This window comes from Coenobita brevimanus, chromosome 30, assembly GCF_032717465.1.
Source record: "Coenobita brevimanus isolate Jiangsu-jjx chromosome 30, ASM3271746v2, whole genome shotgun sequence".
Classification (NCBI taxonomy): domain Eukaryota; kingdom Metazoa; phylum Arthropoda; class Malacostraca; order Decapoda; family Coenobitidae; genus Coenobita; species Coenobita brevimanus.
Window position 1 is genome coordinate 13,443,500 of NC_136983.1, and position 20,967 is coordinate 13,464,466.

The 20,967-nt window shown below is 41.0% G+C and overlaps 1 non-coding gene across 1 annotated transcript; it reads right to left on the reverse strand.

The window, feature by feature from the left end:
• Positions 1-8,172: 8,172 nt before the first annotated feature.
• Positions 8,173-8,291, reverse strand: LOC145395340 (5S ribosomal RNA). The gene has a single exon (XR_013896583.1). It is a non-coding gene; the product is annotated as a 5S ribosomal RNA (ribosomal RNA).
• Positions 8,292-20,967: the final 12,676 nt, after the last annotated feature.

Sequence of the window (20,967 nt, forward strand, 5' to 3'; positions counted from 1 at the left end):
AGAGCGACTCGTGTAGATGATCGTAATGGTAACTTTTCGGCCATTGACTTATCTTTGGCCTCCCCTGGTATACATCAAGATTTTTTATGAAATCCTTATGACAACTCCTTGGGAAGTGATCATTTACCCATCTGTCTTTCTTATACACGTGACATCGTTTCGGACCCTCCACCTCCAAAATTTAACTATAAGAAAGCAGATTGGGGATCCTTCTCAAGGATCGCCAATTTAGATATATCTGGGGAGACCATAGATGTTAAGGTCAAAAATATAACCCAATCCATATTACACGCAGCTGAGGCTGCTATTCCCAAGACTTCTACAGCTCATGCGAAGCATAGAGCACATTGGTGGACGCCGGATTGCCGACAAGCATTAAGAAAATGCAATAAGAGATACAGGATTTTTGATAGTCAGCCCACTGAGAAAAATCTTATTGCATACAAACAGGCACGGGCTGAGGCAAGGAGAATAATAAGAAGGGCCAAACGTGACTCCTGGCGGTCCTTTGTGTCCACGGTGACTCGTACAACACCATTACGTAAAGTCTGGTCCACCATAAGAATATTAAATAATAAAGGCCCATATTTCCCAGTCACCACCTTGCAAGTAAATAATAACATCTATGACGAGCCCGTGGACGTTGCTAACATCCTCGCCAGGAGTTTTTCACATGTAAGTAGCTCAGCCAATTATGACCCGCGTTTTCAACATCATAGACGCACGGCTGAGCTACAGATCATTGACTTTGCCACAGAAGACGTAGACTCCCCGTACAACCAAGAGTTTATGCTAGATGAACTGCTCCTTGCCCTTAAATCCTGTAAAGACACCAGCCCTGGACCAGACACCATCACGTACGGTACGATCCAGCATCTTAATCAGGACAACCTGATTAAGATGTTAGCATTGTACAATGAGATTTGGGCGTCTCGAACGTTCCCAAACTCATGGCACTTTGCGCACGTCATACCGATACCCAAAGAGGCTGGTCGTCTTATGAATCCCACTTCATTTTGTCCTACTGTGTTGACTTCTTGCCTATGTAAGGTCATGGAACGTATGGTTAACAATAGGCTTCTTTTTGTTTTAGAGTCGAAGAATTTGTTAAACGATCAGCAATATGGCTTCCGTAATTATAGAAGTTCACTAGATCATTTAATGAATTTGGAGCATTGTATTGCAGAGGCATTTGCCAATAAAGAATTCATGATAGGGGTGTTCTTGGACATCCATAAAGCCTATGACTTGACTTGGTGACACAGTATACTAATGAAGCTCTATGCTTATGGTTTAAGAGGAAATTTGCTTGTTTTTATTTCAAATTTCTTAAGGGACAGAACTTTCTCTGTCAAATTGCCCTGTAACGTAACACCGGATATATTTATCCAGGAAAACGGGGTGCCACAGGGAAGTGTGCTTAGTCCTACTTTATTACGTATTATGATCAATGATATTCTGTCATCAGCTCCCATCCCAAGGAATCTTAAATACTCACTCTACGCTGATGATTGTGCAATATGGCACTCTTCCCGTAATGCACAATTTTCGGCTGGGCGGATTCAAGCAGCCCTTGACTCTGTCCACCAATGGGCCTTGCAGTGGGGATTTAAGTTTTCCGTACGTAAGTGTGCCGCTATAGTCATCACTAATCGTAACGTACCTAATTTGTGCTTAACTTTGGATAATCAGGCGGTACCTTTTCAAAATTCCGTAAAATTTTTAGGAATACATTTTGATTGTAGAATGAATTATAAACTTCACGTTAATACTTTGCTTGCTCGTTGTGATAAACCATTAAATGTCCTTAAGTACCTAGCGGGTACTACATGGGGTGCCAACAGAAAATCATTATTAATGGTATATAAGTCCCTTATTCGATCGAAGCTAGACTATGGCGCACAGGTGTATGGCTCGGCATCTGATGCCACACTGAAAGGATTGGATGTGTTGCAGAATAAATGCTTGCGAATGTGTTTTGGAGCTGTCCGGTGTACCCATGTGGCTCGTATGGAAGTGGAGGCGAATGTGCCTCCCCTCTGCATTCGCCGTGACCACCTGGCCTTGTCCTACGGTGTAAGGACATTAAGGAAAAGTAATATCGGCAATGTGGCCTGTACCCCCCTGCATCAATACCACCACCTTCTGCGGGGGGTGCGTCAGCCACTTGCCGCTCGCCTCCACTTACTGACTCAGGAGCTTGATGTGGACCCCAGTGACTGTGACAAGTTGGTGCTTAAAAATATAGCGTCTTGGGAGCCACCAGGCTTTACAGTCGATGTTACATGGCTCCCAGCACCAAAGGCCAAGGCGCTGGAGGCGGAGGTCCACCACTTGTTTCGTAACATCATTGTTCGTCACTTGGGGTCCCATCAATTGTACACCGACGGCTCCAAGTCGAGTGAATGTGTGGGTGCAAGTGTGTGGTCGACTGAATGTGCCCTCAGGTTTCGGTTGCCGACTCATACATCTGTGTTTACTTCAGAACTTTTTGCTATTGACAAAGCCATAGACTATGCTCTCAATTCTAGGCATGACTCATTTGTCATATTTTCAGATTCAAAATCAGCCCTTCAGGCAATTGCATCTTGCACTACGGACTCTCACGAGATCCAAGGTCGCATCATTAATAAGTTGCATTCATGCAACAAGTCATTCACTCTGATCTGGGTGCCTGGTCATTGTCGTATCTACGGCAATGAGCAGGCTGACTTACTTGCAAAGTCGGCTGTAGAGCTCGAGGAGACTTGGGACGTTCCTCGTGATCTATGGTCGAGTCTATCTCTCGGAAAGAAATCAATAAATCTTCTGTGGCAAGGTCAGTGGACCAGACTAAATATTCCAACTTGTAAGCCGTACCTGGGCGACTGGGACACTGCCAACCATCCCAGTCGCCTAGAAGAAAAAGTGTTGGCATGGTTACGGCTCAATGCCACCATTTTAACCCACATAAAACCATATATGGAAAGACGCTTCCCACCGCACTGTGACATCTGTAATGCGGTGTTATCTATCAGTCATATCATCCTGCGCTGTCGGCGATTTATTCGTGAACGTGCTTCACTTATAAATTACTGCGGTGCAGTAGACGTCCCCTTCGCCCTTTCCACCATCCTGGGTGATGGGGACATTGTTATGACTGATAAATTGATGGCTTTCTTGAGAGAGACCGGACTGATCAGAGTGATGTGACTTTTTTACTGTGTGGTTATGGTTTTTATCAACGGTAAATATGTATATATTGTAATATTAATTAGGGTTGACAGTTGACACATTTTAAATAGTTCCTCCTCCCACCGATCTATTTCTAATATAGATGTCCCCTACATTAAGCCAAGTTCCTCGCCTGTCAGTCACCAGCTGATGAGTGCAAGTGTGCAATATAGGAAGGTATTGGGCACTTGCAGTCGATGGTGGTCTGCTGGGCGAGGTTCTTCACTTTTTGTACAAATTATGTAAATACATTATATTATCTTGCTTAAGTTATTCTAATTAGGGACGACAGCTGACGTATATGAGGTGTTCCTGACTCGTCTGGTTCCCTTTCATATATTGATGTCCCCTATATTAGGTTGTGCCTCGACTGACAGTCACCAGGTGATGAGTGCAGGTATGTCATGTAGAAAGGCATTACATATCTGCAGTCGATGGTGCTCTGTTAGTCGAGGTATTTTTACCATTAGTCTAGGTCTAGCTATTTGTCTCTGTAGGATTTAGTATAGGTTAGCGATTTGTCTGTTAGGTGATTAGTTTTAGGGTCTTTAGATTAGTTCTTCTTGTAATATAAGGTATAAAAAATATAAAACCAAGAAAAAAACAAAACAAAACAAATAAAATTAAAATTATTATATATATATGTACGTTTGCATGAAAGTGTGTCTGTATGTATGCATGGAAGTGTGTGTGTGTGTGTGTGTGTGTGTGTGTGTGTGTGTGTGTGAGTGTATGTATGTATATATATATGTTTGTATATATATGTATATATGTTTCAATATATATATATATATATATATTTATATATATATATATATATATATATATATATATATATATTGTTACATAGCCTATGATTTCATCATCCTTTATGTAATTCTAACGTACAGAATGCTGCATGTTTGATCACGAGCGTGTTCTACCTCACTCCCCCCTTCTACCCTTATAGTAAAGTAAGTCGTTCTTTCTGTTGTTCAGAGCAGGATTGTCAACTCTTTGTCCCTTATGGCTTCATTTGCGCGTCCTTCTTACAAGTTGTATCAAGCTCTGCCGGCCCCTATATAATGAGCTCAGTCTCTGCATTAATTGCCACTTAGATCTACTCCTCATTTTGTTCACATCTCTGTTCTCCCATGTACAGTTGTTATTATTGTGAGTGCTCACGAAGTCTCCAACCATCTAGCAGCTGTGTAATTTGAGTATGACTGTTACTGCATTTTTTTCTTGTACTGTGTAGCATAGGGTGTTAATTCTTAGGCCTAGTGAGGTTTTTGTAATTCATATTGTCAGCCAGTGGTAATAATATTTTGTATCTGTAATAATATATCTTGCATTCACTGAGTATTATCTGGTTTTCTCATTTTATCAGGGCTGACTTAGATAAATTTACTCTTGCTAATTTCGTGTTAATAGATGCTATTGCAGTTAACCATATATTTAACCTGTTTTTTGCCATTACATTATCCTTATGAGTCCTGAAAGTTTTGTTGTTAGTTTGAGCATTAAACTTTAACTTGTAATTTTACCTAACTCTTTTGTTTTGAACCTGGAACTTTACGGGACAGTAGTGATTTTTAGTATTCTCACTTAAAGTGTACATTATCTTTCTCTGTTCCGTAACATAAATTTGGCAACCTCTTATCAGGATATTCAGGATATTATCATAAGGATAATGCTTGATATTTTGTGACTCTGATTTATTCATGATGTCTACTATCACTACGCTTGATGAAGCCAAAGATTTTTTGTCAAATGTGCAAACAGTGTGTGATGTAGAAAACAGAACAAAGAATGAACTTAAGCTTGTTGCTCAACAATTGGGAATTGCAGTTCACTCTCATCGTTCTAAAGATCAAATTGTTGGCATGATTAATAAAAGCTTGTTTAATGTAACTCCTATAAATGAGCAACACAGATCGAAATAGCTAAGTTACAACTAGCTCTGCAGGAGGCTCGTGTTAAGGAGGCTGAGTTTCAGGCACGCGCTAAGGAGGCTGAGTCTCAGGCTAAGGAGGCGGAGTCTCAGGCTCGTATTCAGGAGGCTCAATTCCAGGCAAATGCTAAGGAGGCTGAATCTCAGGCTTGTATTCAGGAGGCACAGGTACAGGCTCAGTCACAAATTGAACTTGCTAGGATTCAGGCAGACCATGAGTATCGCATGAAACAAGGTGGAACTGGATCATCCAGCTCTGATGATTTTGATGTGGCTAAAAATGTTAAACTTATCCCTCCTTTTAATGAATCTGATTTAACAAAGTATTTTCAGTTGTTTGAGAGGGTAGCTACAGGTTTTAATTGGCCCAAAAAGTATTGGCCAGTACTCCTTCAAACTGTTCTCACCGGTAAAGCTCAAGTAACTTATGCATCTTTGCCTCAGGATCAATGTGTTAATTATGATGTAGTTAAGAGCTTGATTCTTAAGGCCTATGAGCTTGTTCCTGAAGCCTATAGAGTAAAATTTAGGACAACTTATAAGCGAGATAAGCAATCCCATGTTGAGTATGCAAAAATCAAAGAAGATCTGTTAGAGCAGTGGTTAAATTCTAAGAATGTGGATTCTGATTTTGGTAAATTTAAGCAGATGATTTTCCTGGAGGACTTCAAAAGGTGTATTAATAAAGATGTAAGCCTATATCTTGATGAGAGAAGAATAGATAATTTGTCTGATGCTGCAGTTTTAGCTGATGAATATGTTCTCACTCACAAGAGATATTCTAGAGAAAAAAGGAAAGCTGAGAGTAAGTACGTTGCCTCTACTCAGAGTACAGATAACAGGAAAGAGAATAAAGATTATGTTTCTCAGGAAGTAAATACCAGCTTCACCTCTAGATTTCAGAAAAGTAAATGTACTTATTGTAGTAAGCTGGTCATACGACGGAGAAATGTTTCAGGAGACTGTGATGTGAACAAAAAGGAGTCTTTAAATATTCAGTCAATTGGTCTAGTGTCCACCCTTGAGAGTTCCCAGAATTCTTTAACTGAGTTAACTGAACCTGCTTTGAGGGGTAAATTAAATTCTCATGATGGAGCTCCTCTTTTGAGCAGTAACGTGGGTGACACTCTCAAGAGTTCATGTGCTAATTTCCTGTCTGATGGTTTTGTCAGTCCTCTGGACAGTAATGACAGGAAATCAGTTAAAATATATCGTGATACAGGTGCTTGCCAATCCCTTATGCTGACCAGTGTTCTAGGCTCTAATGTTAATTCCTCTGATGAAACTGTAATCTTACAAGGTGTAGGGAATAATTACTTCTTTGTCCCTCTGTGCAGAGTGAATTTAGAGTCTGGATTTGTTAATGGTTCCGTTATGGTTGGGTTGGTTGAGACACTCCCAATGTCAGGTGTAACTTTCTTACTTGGAAATGATATTGGTGGAAGTCAAGTGTGTCCAGCTCCTCAGTTGTCTAGTGAGCCAGTGGCTGCGTCCCAGGATTGTGATGTCCCTGATGTGTTCTCTGCATGTGCTGTCACTAGGGCTAAGTCTAAAGTTACTGATGACTTAGAGGATAATGATGATGATGATGTTATCCTAGCTGACACTTTTCTTGCTAATTTGGACCACTCACCAGATGAGGCAGTACCCCGTAGTGTTGATAATTTGTCTCGTCAAGAGTTGGTTGAGTTGCAGGTTGCTGACCCTGAGTTGAAAGGTCTAGCTATCTCTGCTTGCAGTGAGGAAGAGTCAGCTGGTGCTTCTACTTGTTATTATATAAAGTCAGGAGTACTTATGAGGAAGTTGAGACCCCCAACAGCATCAGCCGACTGTGAATGGGAGGTTGTACATCAAGTTGTCATCCCTCGTGTTTGTAGGCAGGATATCAGTAGAGTGGCTCATGATTCCAGTTTGGCAGGACACCTTGGAGTGAGGAAGACTGTGGCACGCATTTTGAAACACTTCTACTGGCCAGGTATCTTCAGGGATGTTTCCTGGTATTGTAAGTCTTGTCACACCTGTCAAGTTGTGGGGAAGTGTAATCAGACCTAAAAGGTTGCACCTCTAGTTCCCATTCCTCCTTTTGAGGCGCCATTCACCCGTGTGTTGGTGGATATTGTGGGCCCTCTTCCTAAGACTTCTTCAGGATTTTCTTATGTGTTGACCCTGAATGATATGGCTACTCGTTATCCTGAAGCCATTCCACTTAGAAATATCTCAGCAAAGAACGTGGTTAAGGAAATGCTAGGGTTCTTCACAAAGTTTGGTCTGCCCAAGGAGGTACAGTCAGACCGGGGAAATAATTTCATGTCAAATGTTTTCAAGCAGTCTCTGAAAGAGTTGGGCATCACCCAGATCACGTCTTCAGCTTACCATCCCCAGACCCAAGGAGCGTTGGAGAGATATCATCAAACACTCAAATCGATGCTCAAGAAATACTGTTTGGAACATCAGAAAGACTGGGATAAAGGTCTTCCATTCGTTGTATTTGCCGCAGGAGAATCTCCAAATGAATCACTGGGATTCTCACCCTTTGAACTACTGTTTTGCCATGAAGTAAGAGGACCCCTTAAGCTACTCAAGGAATGCTGGCTGTCGGAGGAAGATGACATCAACCTGCTGGAGTATGTGATGAAGTTCAAAGAACGGCTGTCCACTGCTTTACAGCTGGTGAGAGAGAATTTAAGAGCTGCTCAGGAGAAGATGAAGACTTGGTATGATAAGAAGTCCAGGTTACGCCACTTTCAGCCAGGAGATCAGGTTTTGATTCTGCTACCGGTTCATGGGCAACCTCTTCAAGCCAAGTTTAGTGGTCCTTATTTCGTGGAGAAGAAACTCAGTGATGTCAACTATGTCATCGCCACACCAGATCGTAGAAAGAACAAGCAACTTTGTCACATCCACATTCATTCATTCATTCTTTGCCAGACGCCATGTATCCCAGACGGGGTGGCCAATGGCTTAGAGTTAATTGTTTTACAGGGAGGGGCACTAATCCTCCACCAACCCCACTTGACACGTAGGGATGCCAACAGCATCTGGTGTTCCCAGGCGGTCACCCATCCAAGTACTAACCAGACCCAACGTTGCTTAACTTCGCTGATCGGACGGGAAGCGGTGTACTCAACGTGGTATGGCCGTTGCTAAAGTTATATCATAGGCGGGACGAAAATAACCCAGTCTGCACTGTAGCTGTTCCACCCGAGTCTGCAAGTGAAGTTCTCCCATGCAGCATGAGCCTGAGTGATAGTTTGGGGAAGAATCCTGATATCATGAATGATCTCCAGACTAAGCTTTCTCATCTACCTCCCGAGGAAAGGCAGGAGTTTTCGGCATTACTGCAGGAGTACCCGCAAGTGTTCCGTGCCACTCCAGGAAGAACTACTGTGTTGATGCATGATGTCGATGTTGGAGACGCAAAGCCAATTAAACTGCCTCCTTACCGTGTGAACCCAGTGAAAGTTCCTCTCATCCAGAAGGAGCTTGGCTACCTGTTGGACCACAAGATGATTGAGCCCCGTCAGAGCGAGTGGAGTTCTCCTGTCACTCTAGTCCCTAAGCCAGGTGGGTCACAGCGGCTTTGCATCGACTACAGATGTGTTAATCAGATAACCAAAACAGACACTTACCCTCTCCCTCGTGTGGAAGATTACATAGACAAGATCGGAAAGGCTAGGTACATAAGTAAGTTTGATTTGTTAAAGGAATACTGGCAAGTACCTATGACTGAACGTGCTAGGGAGATCTCATGTTTTGTAACACTAGGAAAGACTTTTGCATGTTCTGTAATGCCATATGGTATGAAGAATGCACCAGCCACATTTCAGAAGCTCATGAATGTTGTAACAGAGGGTTTGGCAGGGTGTGTTGTTTATATTGATGATGTATTCATCTTCAGTGACAACTGGAAAGATCACCTATGCCATGTCAGTAAATTTTTTGAGCGTTTGGTTCAGGCTAATCTTGTAGCTAATTTATCAAACTGTGAGTCTGGTCAAGCTAAAGTTCAGTACCTTGGATACGTAATTGGTGATGGACATGTTGCACCACCAGGAGCTAAGGTTCAGGTTATAAGTGATCTTCCCAGACCTAAAAGTAGGAAAGAGCTACAAAGATTTTTGGGAATGGTAGGTTATTACAGGAGATTTGTTCTTATCTTCTCAATTCTTGTATCACCACTTACAGACCTACTGAAAAAGGGAGTTAAATTTGTCTGGACCGATAACTGTGAATCCTCTTTCAGCAAACTTAAAGCTATCCTATTAAGTCAGCCAGTGCTTGCTACTCCAAATTTTGCTAAGCCTTTTAAGATGGCTGTTGATGCAAGTGATACAGGAGCTGATGCTGTTTTGCTGCAAGAGGATGATCAGGGTACTGAACACCCTGTATCTTATTACAGTAAGAAGTTCACTCCACCTCAAAAGAACTACTCAACTATTGAGAAAGAGCTTTTGGCCTTGATTTTGGGTTTACAGCATTTTTCATTTTATTTGTGTTCTGGTTTTGACCCCATAGTCATTTATACCGATCATAACCCACTGAAATTCCTTAGTAAGTTTAAAGATAATAATCAGAGATTGACAAGATGGAGTCTACTTCTTCAGGAGTATTCATTAGACATACAACATGTCAAGGGGAAAGAAAATGTTATTGCAGATTGCTTATCTAGACTTTAGACAGATTGTTTTAGAGTAATAAGAAATTTCCTTTGTAAATTTCTTTTTCTTTGTGGGGAGGTGTTACATAGCCTATGATTTCATCATCCTTTGTGTAATTCTAACGTACAGGATGCTGCATGTTTGATCACGAGCGTGTTCTACCTCACTCCCCCCTTCTACCCTTATAGTAGAGTAAGTCGTTCTTTCTGTTGTTCAGAGCAGGATTGTCATCTATTTGTCCCTTATGGCTTCATTTGCGCGTCCTTCTTACAAGTTGTATCAAGCTCTGCCGGCCCCTATATAATGAGCTCAGTCTCTGCATTAATTGCCACTTAGATCTACTCCTCATTTTGTTCACATCTCTGTCCTCCCATGTACAGTTGTTATTATTGTGAGTGCTCACGAAGTCTCCAACCATCTACCAGCTGTGCAATTTGAGTATGACTGTTATTGCATTTTTTCTTGTACTGTGTAGCATAGGGTGTTAATTCTTAGGCCTAGTGAGGTTTTTGTAATTCATATTGTCAGCCAGTGGTAATAATATTTTGTATCTGTAATAATATATCTTGCATTCACTGAGTATTATCTGGTTTTCTCATTTTATCAGGGCTGACATAGATAAATTTACTCTTGCTAATTTCGTGTTAATAGAGGCTATTGCAGTTAACCATATATTTAACCTGTTTTTTGCCATTACATTATCCTTATGAGTCCTGAATGTTTTGTTGTTAGTTTGAGCATTAAACTTTAACTTGTAATTTTACCTAACTCTTTTGTTTTGAACCTGGAACTTTACGGGACAGTAGTGATTTTTAGTATTCTCACTTAAAGTGTACATTATCTTTCTCTGTTCCATAACAATATATATATATATATTGTTACATAGCCTATGATTTCATCATCCTTTGTGTAATTTTAACGCACAGTATGCTGCATGTTTGATCACGAACGTGTTCTGCCTCAGTCCCCCCCTTCTACCGTTATAGTAGAGTAAGTCGTCCTTTCTGTTGTTCAGTGTGGGATTTTCATCTCTTTGTCCCCATGGCTTCATTTGCGCGTCCATCTTACAAGTTGTATCAAGCTCTGCTGGCCCCTATATAATGAGCTCAGTCTCTGCATCATTGCCACTTAGATCTGCTCCTCATTTTGTTCACATCTCTGTCCTCCCCTGTACAGTTATTATTATTGTGAATTTCTCAGGAAGTCTCCAACCAACTAGCAGCTGTGTGATTTGAGTATAAGTGTTATTGCATTTTGTTCATGTACTGTATAGCATAAGGTTAATTCTTAGGCCTGGAAAGTTTTTGTAAATTGTGTAGAATTCATTTTGTCAGCCAGTGGTAATAATAGTTTGTATCTGTAATCATTTATCTTGCATTAACTGAGCATTACCCAGTGTTTTTCTTTTCATCAGGGCTGACTTAGGTAAATTTACTCATGCTAATTTCGTGTTACTAGAGGCTATTGCAGTTAACCATATATTTAACCTGTTTTTGCCATTGCATTATCCTTATGAGTCCTGAATGTTTTGTTGTTAGTTTGAGCATTAAACTTTAACTTGTAATTTTACCTAACTCTTTAGTTTTGAACCTGGAACTTTATGGGACAGTAGTGATTTTTTTAGTATTCTCACTTAAAGTGTACATTATCTTTCTCTGTTCCGTAACATAAATTTGGCGACCTCTTATCAGGATATTCAAGATATTATCATAAGGATATTGCTTGATATTTTGTGACCGTGATTTATTCATGATGTCTACTATTACTACACTTGATGAAGCCAAGGATTTTTTGTCAAATGTGCAAACAGTGTGTGATATAGAAAACAGAACAAAGAATGAACTTAAGCTCGTTGCTCAACAATTGGGAATTGCTGTTCGCTCTCATCATTCTAAAGATCAAATTGTTGACATGATTAATGAAAGCTTGTTTAATGTAACTCCTCCAAATGAGCAAACGCAGATTGAATTAGCTAAGTTACAGCTAGCCCTGCAGGAGGCTCGTGTGAAGGAAGCTGAATTTCAAGCACGTGCTAAGGAGGCTGATGTTAAGGAGGCAAATGCTCGTATTCAAGAGGCACAGGTACAGGCTCAGGCACAAATTGAACTTGCTAGGATTCAGGCAGACCATGAGTATCGCATGAAACAAGGTGGAACTGGATCATCTAGCTCTGATGATTTTGATGTGGCTAAAAATGTTAAACTTGTCCCTCCTTTTAATGAATCTGATTTAACTAAGTATTTTCAGTTGTTTGAGAGGGTAGCTACAGGTTTTAATTGGCCCAAGGAGTATTGGCCGGTACTCCTTCAAACTGTTCTCACCGGTAAAGCTCAAGTAACTTATGCATCTTTGCCTCAGGATCAATCTGATAATTATGATGTAGTTAAGAGCTTGATTCTTAAGGCCTATGAGCTTGTTCCTGAAGCCTATAGAGTAAAATTTAGGACAACTTACAAGCAAGATAAGCAATCCCATGTTGAGTATGGAAAAATCAAAGAAGATCTGTTAGAGCAGTGGTTAAATTCTAAGAATGTGGATTCTGATTTTGGTAAATTTAAGCAGATGATTTTGCTGGAGGACTTCAAGAGGTGTATTAGTAAAGATGTAAGCCTATATCTTGATGAGAAAAGAATAGATAATTTGTCTGATGCTGCAGTTTTAGCTGATGAATATGTTCTCAATCACAAGAGATATTCTAAAGAAAAAGGGGAAGCTGAGAGTAAGTACGTTGCCTTTACTCAGAGTACAGGTAACAGGAAAGAGAATAAAGATGATGTTTCTCAGGAAGTAAATACCAGCTTCACCTCTAGATTTCAGAAAAGTAAATGTACTTATTGTAGTAAGCTTGGTCATACTACGGAGAAATGTTTCAGGAGACAGCGTGATGTGAACAAAAAGGAGTCTTTAAATATTCAGTCAATTGGTCTAGTGTCCACTCTTGAGAGTTCCCAGAATTCTTTAACTGAGTTAACTGAACCTGCTTTGAGGGGTAACTTAAATTCTCATGATGGAGCTCCTCTTTTGAGCAGTAACGTGGGTGACACTCTCAAGAGTTCATGTGCTAATTTCCTGTCTGATGGTTTTGTCAGTCCTCTGGACAGTAATGACAGGAAATCAGTTAAAATATATCGTGACACAGGTGCTTGCCAATCCCTTATGCTGACCAGTGTTCTAGGCTCTAATGTTAATTCCTCTGATGAAACTGTAATCTTACAAGGTGTAGGGAATAATTACTCCTCTGTCCCTCTGTGCAGAGTGAATTTAGAGTCTGGTTTTGCTAATGGTTCTGTTATGGTTGGGTTGGTTGAGACACTCCCAATGTCAGGTGTAGCTTTCTTACTTGGAAATGATATTGGTGGAAGTCAAGTGTGTCCAGCTCCTCAGTTGTCTAGTGAGCCAGTGGCTGCGTCCCAGGATTGTGATGTCCCTGATGTGTTCCCTGCATGTGCTGTCACTAGGGCTAAGTCTAAAGTTACTGGTGATTTAGAGGATAATGATGATGATGATGTTATCCTAGCTGACACTTTTCTTGCTAATTTGGACCACTCACCAGATGAGGCAGTACCCCGTAGTGTTGATAATTTGTCTCGTCAAGAGTTGGTTGAGTTGCAGGTTGCTGACCCTGAGTTGAAAGGTCTAGCTAACTCTGCTTACAGTGAAGAAGAGTCAGCCGGTGCTTCTACTTGTTATTATGTAAAGTCAGGAGTACTTATGAGGAAGTGGAGACCCCCAACAGCATCAGCCGACTGTGAATGGGAGGTTGTACATCAAGTTGTCATCCCTCGTGTTTGTAGGCAGGATATCAGTAGAGTGGCTCATGATTCCAGTTTGGCAGGACACCTTGGAGTGAGGAAGACTGTGGCACGCATTTTGAAACACTTCTACTGGCCAGGTATCTTCAGGGATGTTTCCTGGTACTGTAAGTCTTGTCACACCTGTCAAGTTGTGGGGAAGTGTAATCAGACCGAAAAGGTTGCACCTCTACTTCCCATTCCTCCTTTTGAGGCGCCTTTCACCCGTGTGTTGGTGGATATTGTGGGCCCTCTTCCTAAGACTTCTTCAGGATTTTCTTATGTGTTGACCCTAATTGATATGGCTACTCGTTATCCTGTAGCCATTCCACTTAGAAATATCTCAGCAAAGAACGTGGTTAAGGAAATGCTGGGGTTCTTCACAAAGTTTGGTCTGCCCAAGGAGGTACAGTCAGACCGGGGAAGTAATTTCATGTCGAATGTTTTCAAGCAGTCTCTGAAAGAGTTGGGCATCACCCAGATCACGTCTTCAGCTTACCATCCCCAGACCCAAGGAGCGTTGGAGAGATATCATCAAACACTCAAATCGATGCTCAAGATATACTGTTTGGAACATCAGAAAGACTGGGATAAAGGTCTTCCATTCGTTGTGTTTGCCGCAAGAGAATCTCCAAATGAATCACTGGGCTTCTCACCTTTTGAACTACTGTTTGGCCATGAAGTAAGAGGACCCCTTAAGCTACTCAAGGAATGCTGGCTGTCGGAGGAAGATGACGTCAACCTGCTGGAGTATGTGATGAAGTTCAAAGAACGGCTGTCCACTGCTTTACAGCTGGTGAGAGAGAATTTAGGAGATGCTCAGAAGAAGATGAAGACTTGGTATGATAAGAAGTCCAGGTTACGCCACTTTCAGCCAGGAGATCAAGTTTTGATTCTGCTACCAGTACATGGGCAACCTCTTCAAGCCAAGTTTAGTGGTCCTTATTTCGTGGAGAAGAAACTCAGTGATGTCAACTATGTCATCGCCACACCAGATCGTAGAAAGAGCAAGCGACTATGTCACATCAACATGATAAAGTTATATCACAGGCGGGACGAAAATAATCCAGTCTGCACTGTAGCTGTTCCACCCGAGTCTGCAAGTGAAGCTCTCCCATGCAGCATGAGCCTGAGTGATAGTTTGGGGAAGAATCCTGATATCATGAATGATCTCCAGACTAAGCTTTCTCATCTACCTCCCGAGGAAAGGCAGGAGTTTTCGGCATTACTGCAGGAGTACCCGCAAGTGTTCCGTGCCACTCCAGGAAGAACCACTGTGTTGATGCATGATGTCGATGTTGGAGACGCAAAGCCAATTAAACTGCCTCCTTACCGTGTGAACCCAGTGAAAGTTCCTCTCATCGAGAAGGAGCTTGGCTACCTGTTGGACCACCTGATGATTGAGCCCTGTCAGAGCGAGTGGAGTTCTCCTGTCACTCTAGTCCCTGAGCCAGGTGGGTCACAGCGGCTTTGCATTGACTACAGACGTGTTAATCAGATAACCAAAACAGACACTTACCCTCTCCCTCACGTGGAAGATTGCATAGACAAGATCGGAAAGGCTAGGTACATAAGTAAGTTTGATTTGTTAAAGGGATACTGGCAAGTACCTATGACTGAACGTGCTAGGGAGATCTCATGTTTTGTAACATTAGGAAAGACTTTTGCATTTTCTGTAATGCCATATACAGATTGTTTTAGAGTAATAAGAAATTTCCTTTGTAAATTTCTTTTTTCTTTGTGGGGAGGTGTTACATAGCCTATGATTTCATCATCCTTTGTGTAATTTTAACGCACAGTATGCTGCATGTTTGATCACGAGCGTGTTCTGCCTCAGTCCTCCCCCTTCTACCGTTATAGTAGAGTAAGTCGTCCTTTCTGTTGTTCAGTGCGGGATTTTCATCTCTTTGTCCCCATGGCTTCATTTGCGCGTCCTTCTTACAAGTTGTATCAAGCTCTGCTGGCCCCTATATAATGAGCTCAGTCTCTGCATCATTGCCACTTAGATCTGCTCCTCATTTTGTTCACATCTCTGTCCTCCCCTGTACAGTTATTATTATTGTGAATTTCTCAGGAAGTCTCCAACCATCTAGCAGCTGTGTGATTTGAGTATAAGTGTTATTGCATTTTGTTCTTGTACTGTATAGCATAAGGTTAATTCTTAGGCCTGGAAAGTTTTTGTAAATTGTGTAGATTTCATTTTGTCAGCCAGTGGTAATAATAGTTTGTATCTGTAATTATTTATCTTGCATTAACTGAGCATTACCCAGTGTTTTTCATTTCATCAGGGCTGACTTAGGTAAATTTACTCATGCTAATTTCGTGTTACTAGAGGCTATTGCAGTTAACCATATATTTAACCTGTTTTTGCCATTACATTATCCTTATGAGTCCTGAATGTTTTGTTGTTAGTTTGAGCATTAAACTTTAACTTGTAATTTTACCTAATTCTTTAGGTTTGAACCTGGAACTTTACGGGACAGTAGTGATTTTTTTAGTATTCTCACTTAAAGTGTACATTATCTTTCTCTGTTCCGTAACAATATATATATATATATATATATATATATATATATATATATATATATATATGGCCTTTATAACCAGGGGCTTCGGCCCCAATGGTTGATAGGCCGAAAAAAAAAATCAAGAAAATTCAGTTGCAAAATATTGGTCGGTTTGTGATAACATGCAGCATGGATATGGTAATAATTTGACACTGATTCGTCAGCTTGTGGCACAAGATTTATTCGTCACTAAAATTTGTTACAAAACAAATAGCATTCAAACTTATGTTCATAATACATTCATAAAATCAAAACTATGCATATGGTATAAAGAGTATTCACAAAAGAAAATCATAAGCACCACATTACTATGGATTTCTAAGTATAATTTTGTTTTATTATTTTGTTTTATTATTCGTTGTTTTATTATTTAGGTGCTTAGTCATGAAAAGTCTTCACAAATTTAAAAGCATTAAAACTTAAGTGTTCGCAATTATCATCACCATCATCCGGATATCCCCTCCTACCCAAAGGAAGGGTGAGGAGTAACAGCGTCCAGAGAGCTGAAATTTGCCCTGTCCAATAGGCCACACTGCCGTTCACTCCTCATTCCAGCCCCTGGAATCTTGGCTCCATCTGGTATGCCATAAGGCTCGCAATACATGCATAAACAGGGCTCTTGTTTGGAGAGCCACAGCTCGCAAATGCAAGTATTTTTTCCCTTTGGTGAACAAATTTTACATGCAAGTCGCCTTTTGGTGGGGAAAAAATACATCCACTTCAAAACCCAGGAAACTACATAATAAGTAAATCTCACTTAACCCACCCCGTCCCGAACGATTTTCCACCACTGACTCCCCCCAATCCCGACCAATTTGAGATTTTTTTTTTTTTTGGCTCAAACCTCCACTTTTGGTTAGAAACATCAAAAATTCATAGAGAAATTGCTCACCTGAGGTTTAAAATACTCGATACAGGTAGCAGACCTCTTACCTTACTGGGTTTTCTGTCAGGCTGGCTCCAAAGAAAACGATTTCTATGGGAGGGTAACTATTTCACACCACTCATAAACGGTATTTATTTATTTATTTGGTAAGAATTTATATGTAGTATGAGAGTATATTGGTTTTCACACAGTAATATAGGCAATATAAGCATTGTTTCACTCACCAAACACATCAACATACCTGACCTTTTATTGCGACATTACCTGATCATCATTTCTGACTGTTTCTTCCCCTAATGCTACGAAACTTTGTCCTCCACATTGACATCGGGGAATCACTCTGGCCCTGAATTTCGTACCATGGCATGACATGTCTTAACTGGCCAGGTCACTGGTAATAGGTGAATTGCCGAGACAGTGGCGTGCGGGGAGGGGGAGGTCATGCGGGGTAAGGCATTGTCCATGCCTGGCATCTTGTAGAGGAAGGTGTCCCGTGTATACGTACCAAAAATCACGCTCGAAAATTGAAAATCGTGCAAATTAGGAACCTTGCAATTGATGCGCATTTGTATACGTGAATGGGACTAACAGTGACAAAACACGTGGACGTATATATACGTCAATGGGACACAGTGGGTTAAATGAACAAAAAAGCACATTGTGATCGATTATTAAGTCTTTCCTTGTCGCCGTTGTGAATGTTTAAAACCTCATTATATGATTCTAATCATCACAATGTGTAAATAAATAATTATATTTATCTATCTATCTATCTATATACCTAGGCTGCTTCCCCCAAGGAAAGGGAGGTAGCCAAGACAGGATGACACACTCCCCATTTACTCATCCATTCAAACACATTCATTTGCATCTTAGCCCCAAAGGGGAGAAAGGACAGATCCTCACTGCACCATACCACACAAGGGTCAACTGCGCAATGCAATCAGTGACATCCGCAGCAGGGCCCGACAGCAGAACTGGTTTACCCCTGCCACATCATAATAGACCCATCCCCTTACCCGCATCTGACCTGACCAGCTGATCAGACCAAATGCGGGAGAATATCCCCTCAGGGCTGCATCATCACTTATTCATTCACAATTTCTCTCCATTTATTTCTGTCATGCACAGCCACTCTTCCTTGCTCAACAGACATCCCTCTCGCATCCAGCGCTCTCTTCACACTGTCCATCCATCCTATTCATGGTCTTCCTCTCAGCCTTACACCTCTCACATCAGATCTAGTTATCTTTTTCACCAATCGCTCATTATCCATTCTCTCCATATGCCCAAACCATCGCAACACCCTCTGCTCAACTCTACCAGCCATCTCCCGAACAACTCCAGTTCTCCTTCGCACTTCATCATTTCTCACTCGATCCATACGCGTCACTCCACACATACTCCTCAGACACCTCATCTCCATTACATTCAAACTTTTCCTCTCTGCTACACCCATATTCCATGTTTCAGCCCCATATAATGCAGTCGGTACCACAACACCCTCATACAGCCTTCTCTTTACATCCATGCTTAGCGAACGACATTTAAACACTTTTTTCATTCCTCCCAGCACCTTTCCTACTTCATTTATTCTAAACTTCACTTCTGCATCTATTCTTCCATCCACAGCAACATGTGACCCTAGATATTTAAAACACTATACCTCCTCAAGCAACTCACCATTCAAAACTATATTCATCCCCCTACCATCTATCAACCTCGTACACTTCATCACTTTACTTTTATTCTCATTTACTTTCAATTTCCTCCTTTCACACACCCTTCCAAACTCCTCTACCAACTGTCTCAATCTCTCCTCTGAATCAGTCACCAGTGCAGTATCATCTGGAAACAGCAGCTGCTTCAGATTCCACTCTCCACCATCAACATTCACCAGACTCAGACCTCCACCTAAAACTCTTGCATTCACCTCCCTTACAACACCATCCATGTGAATATTAAACAACCAAGGCGACATCACACATCCCTGTCGCAGCCCCACTCTCACGGGTGGGGTTGCGACACGTCGGTTTGGCCACAAAAAGTTTACTTGCCTCGTCAGTCTGAAACCTTAGGAGCCAAATGGCTCGCAACCATCAGCAGTTAGCAAGAGCCCTGATAAAATCAAAAGTATACATATGCTGTAATCAGTACCAGTATTCATATAAGAAAATCACATGCACCACATTACTCTTGATTTCTTATTACAATGAATTTGGTTTTAATATTCATTGTGCTGAAAGCCATGTGCTGTTTAGGAATATGTGAGGATTTAATATACAGAATGAATGTTAAAAGCATTTCAGAATCAGCCACTTCGTCACTCTTTAAGGTTCAACATGTCATTATTGCTACCAGTGGGGTAGAGTCTGGTAAAAAGAAACATGATTTTGATTGAAAATGACTGGAGTCAGACCATTACATAAACTTAAAAGGTCTTCGTATTTGGCGCTTGACAGCTTTGGAAGCTGTACCACAGGCCCTGGTCTAGCTGAAAGGCTCACGGTAGAGTTGTGTCTGGTATCATGGAGTGACAGGAAATTTTCAGTACAATGAGATGTTTTGTAGAATATCTTCTGCCTTTTGTTTTTATCTGTGTGTAGTTGCATAACCCTGGTCCAGTCCACTGATGCACCTTCGTCCGATTGTCTAATACGAAATCGCTCATTAAGAGAGAGTACTGGCGACAGAAATATCTCAGACAGGCTCCTGTGACTCATTCTCGGCTTAATACAGTCATCTTGTGTTATTTCGTAAATTATACTACCGTTGTCCTCGCGATGTGGAGATATTAAGAACCATGAAATTATGTAAGTGTATACATTCAAGAGAACAATATAAGAGGCAAAACATTTTTCGGGAAAACATGTTGGATATCATAAACTTTGCGTGGAGCTCAGTGTCCAGCCTCTCTTTCCCCAATACAACAAATGTCTTGCTGTAACCATAAATGGATGACAGAGTGATACTGACACTTCTCACTGGCAGACACCATCTCTCTCTCTCTCTCTCTCTCTCTCTCTCTCAACAACAAGATAATGAAGGACATGAAGGACAATGTAGCGGAGTTTAGGAGGAACGGCATTGCGTTGTGAGAGAGGGAAATATCCCAAGGTCCACTTGGTGGTGGAACCCCTTTTTTGGGTGTGCTTTCAGGCAAAACATATAAAGGATATCTTGGAAAAAGTATGCCAGGTTTCACAAATATATTCATTGGTTAATTTCAAGTAATAGAATACCATTTTGTGTCTGACTGTCAGCTGTCACGAAGCTTTCTCATATTTACTGATGGTCTTTGTAAATACTGTGAGGAGAATAATGCAGACTGGGACGAAGGCATTCATTTTGTGGTGTATGCTGTAAGGAGTAGTGTACAAAATTCCCTTGGTTTTACACCTTTTGAGTTAGTGTATGGTCATGAGATTAGAGGTCCCCTGAAAGTCCTGAAAGAACCTTGGTTAGATGAACCCTCCAGTAAACCTCTTTTTACTTATGTACAACAGTATAAACAGAGATTAAAATCTGCTGTAGATCATGCCACGAAAAACTTAAGAGATTCTCAAATAAAAATGAATGGAAATTTTGATAAAAATGCTGTTGTTAGAGAGTTTAAGCCAGGTGATCTTGTGTTAGCATTTCTGCCAGTCCCTAAAAAACCGTTACAAAGTAAGTTTCGCAGTCCTTATGTGATCCAACGAAAGATCGATGATGTCAATTATGTCCTTAAACTCCTGATAGAAGAAATGCAGAGAGATACATGTGAACCTAATCAAACCATTTTTTATAAGAGGCCCTGATAATGATAACCATGTCTTGAACTTGAATGTAGTAAACACTGTTAATGTGGATGAACAGGATGATATTTCGTTGGTTTCAGACCCTAAATTACAAAACTCAGATTTCTTGGCTAACCCTC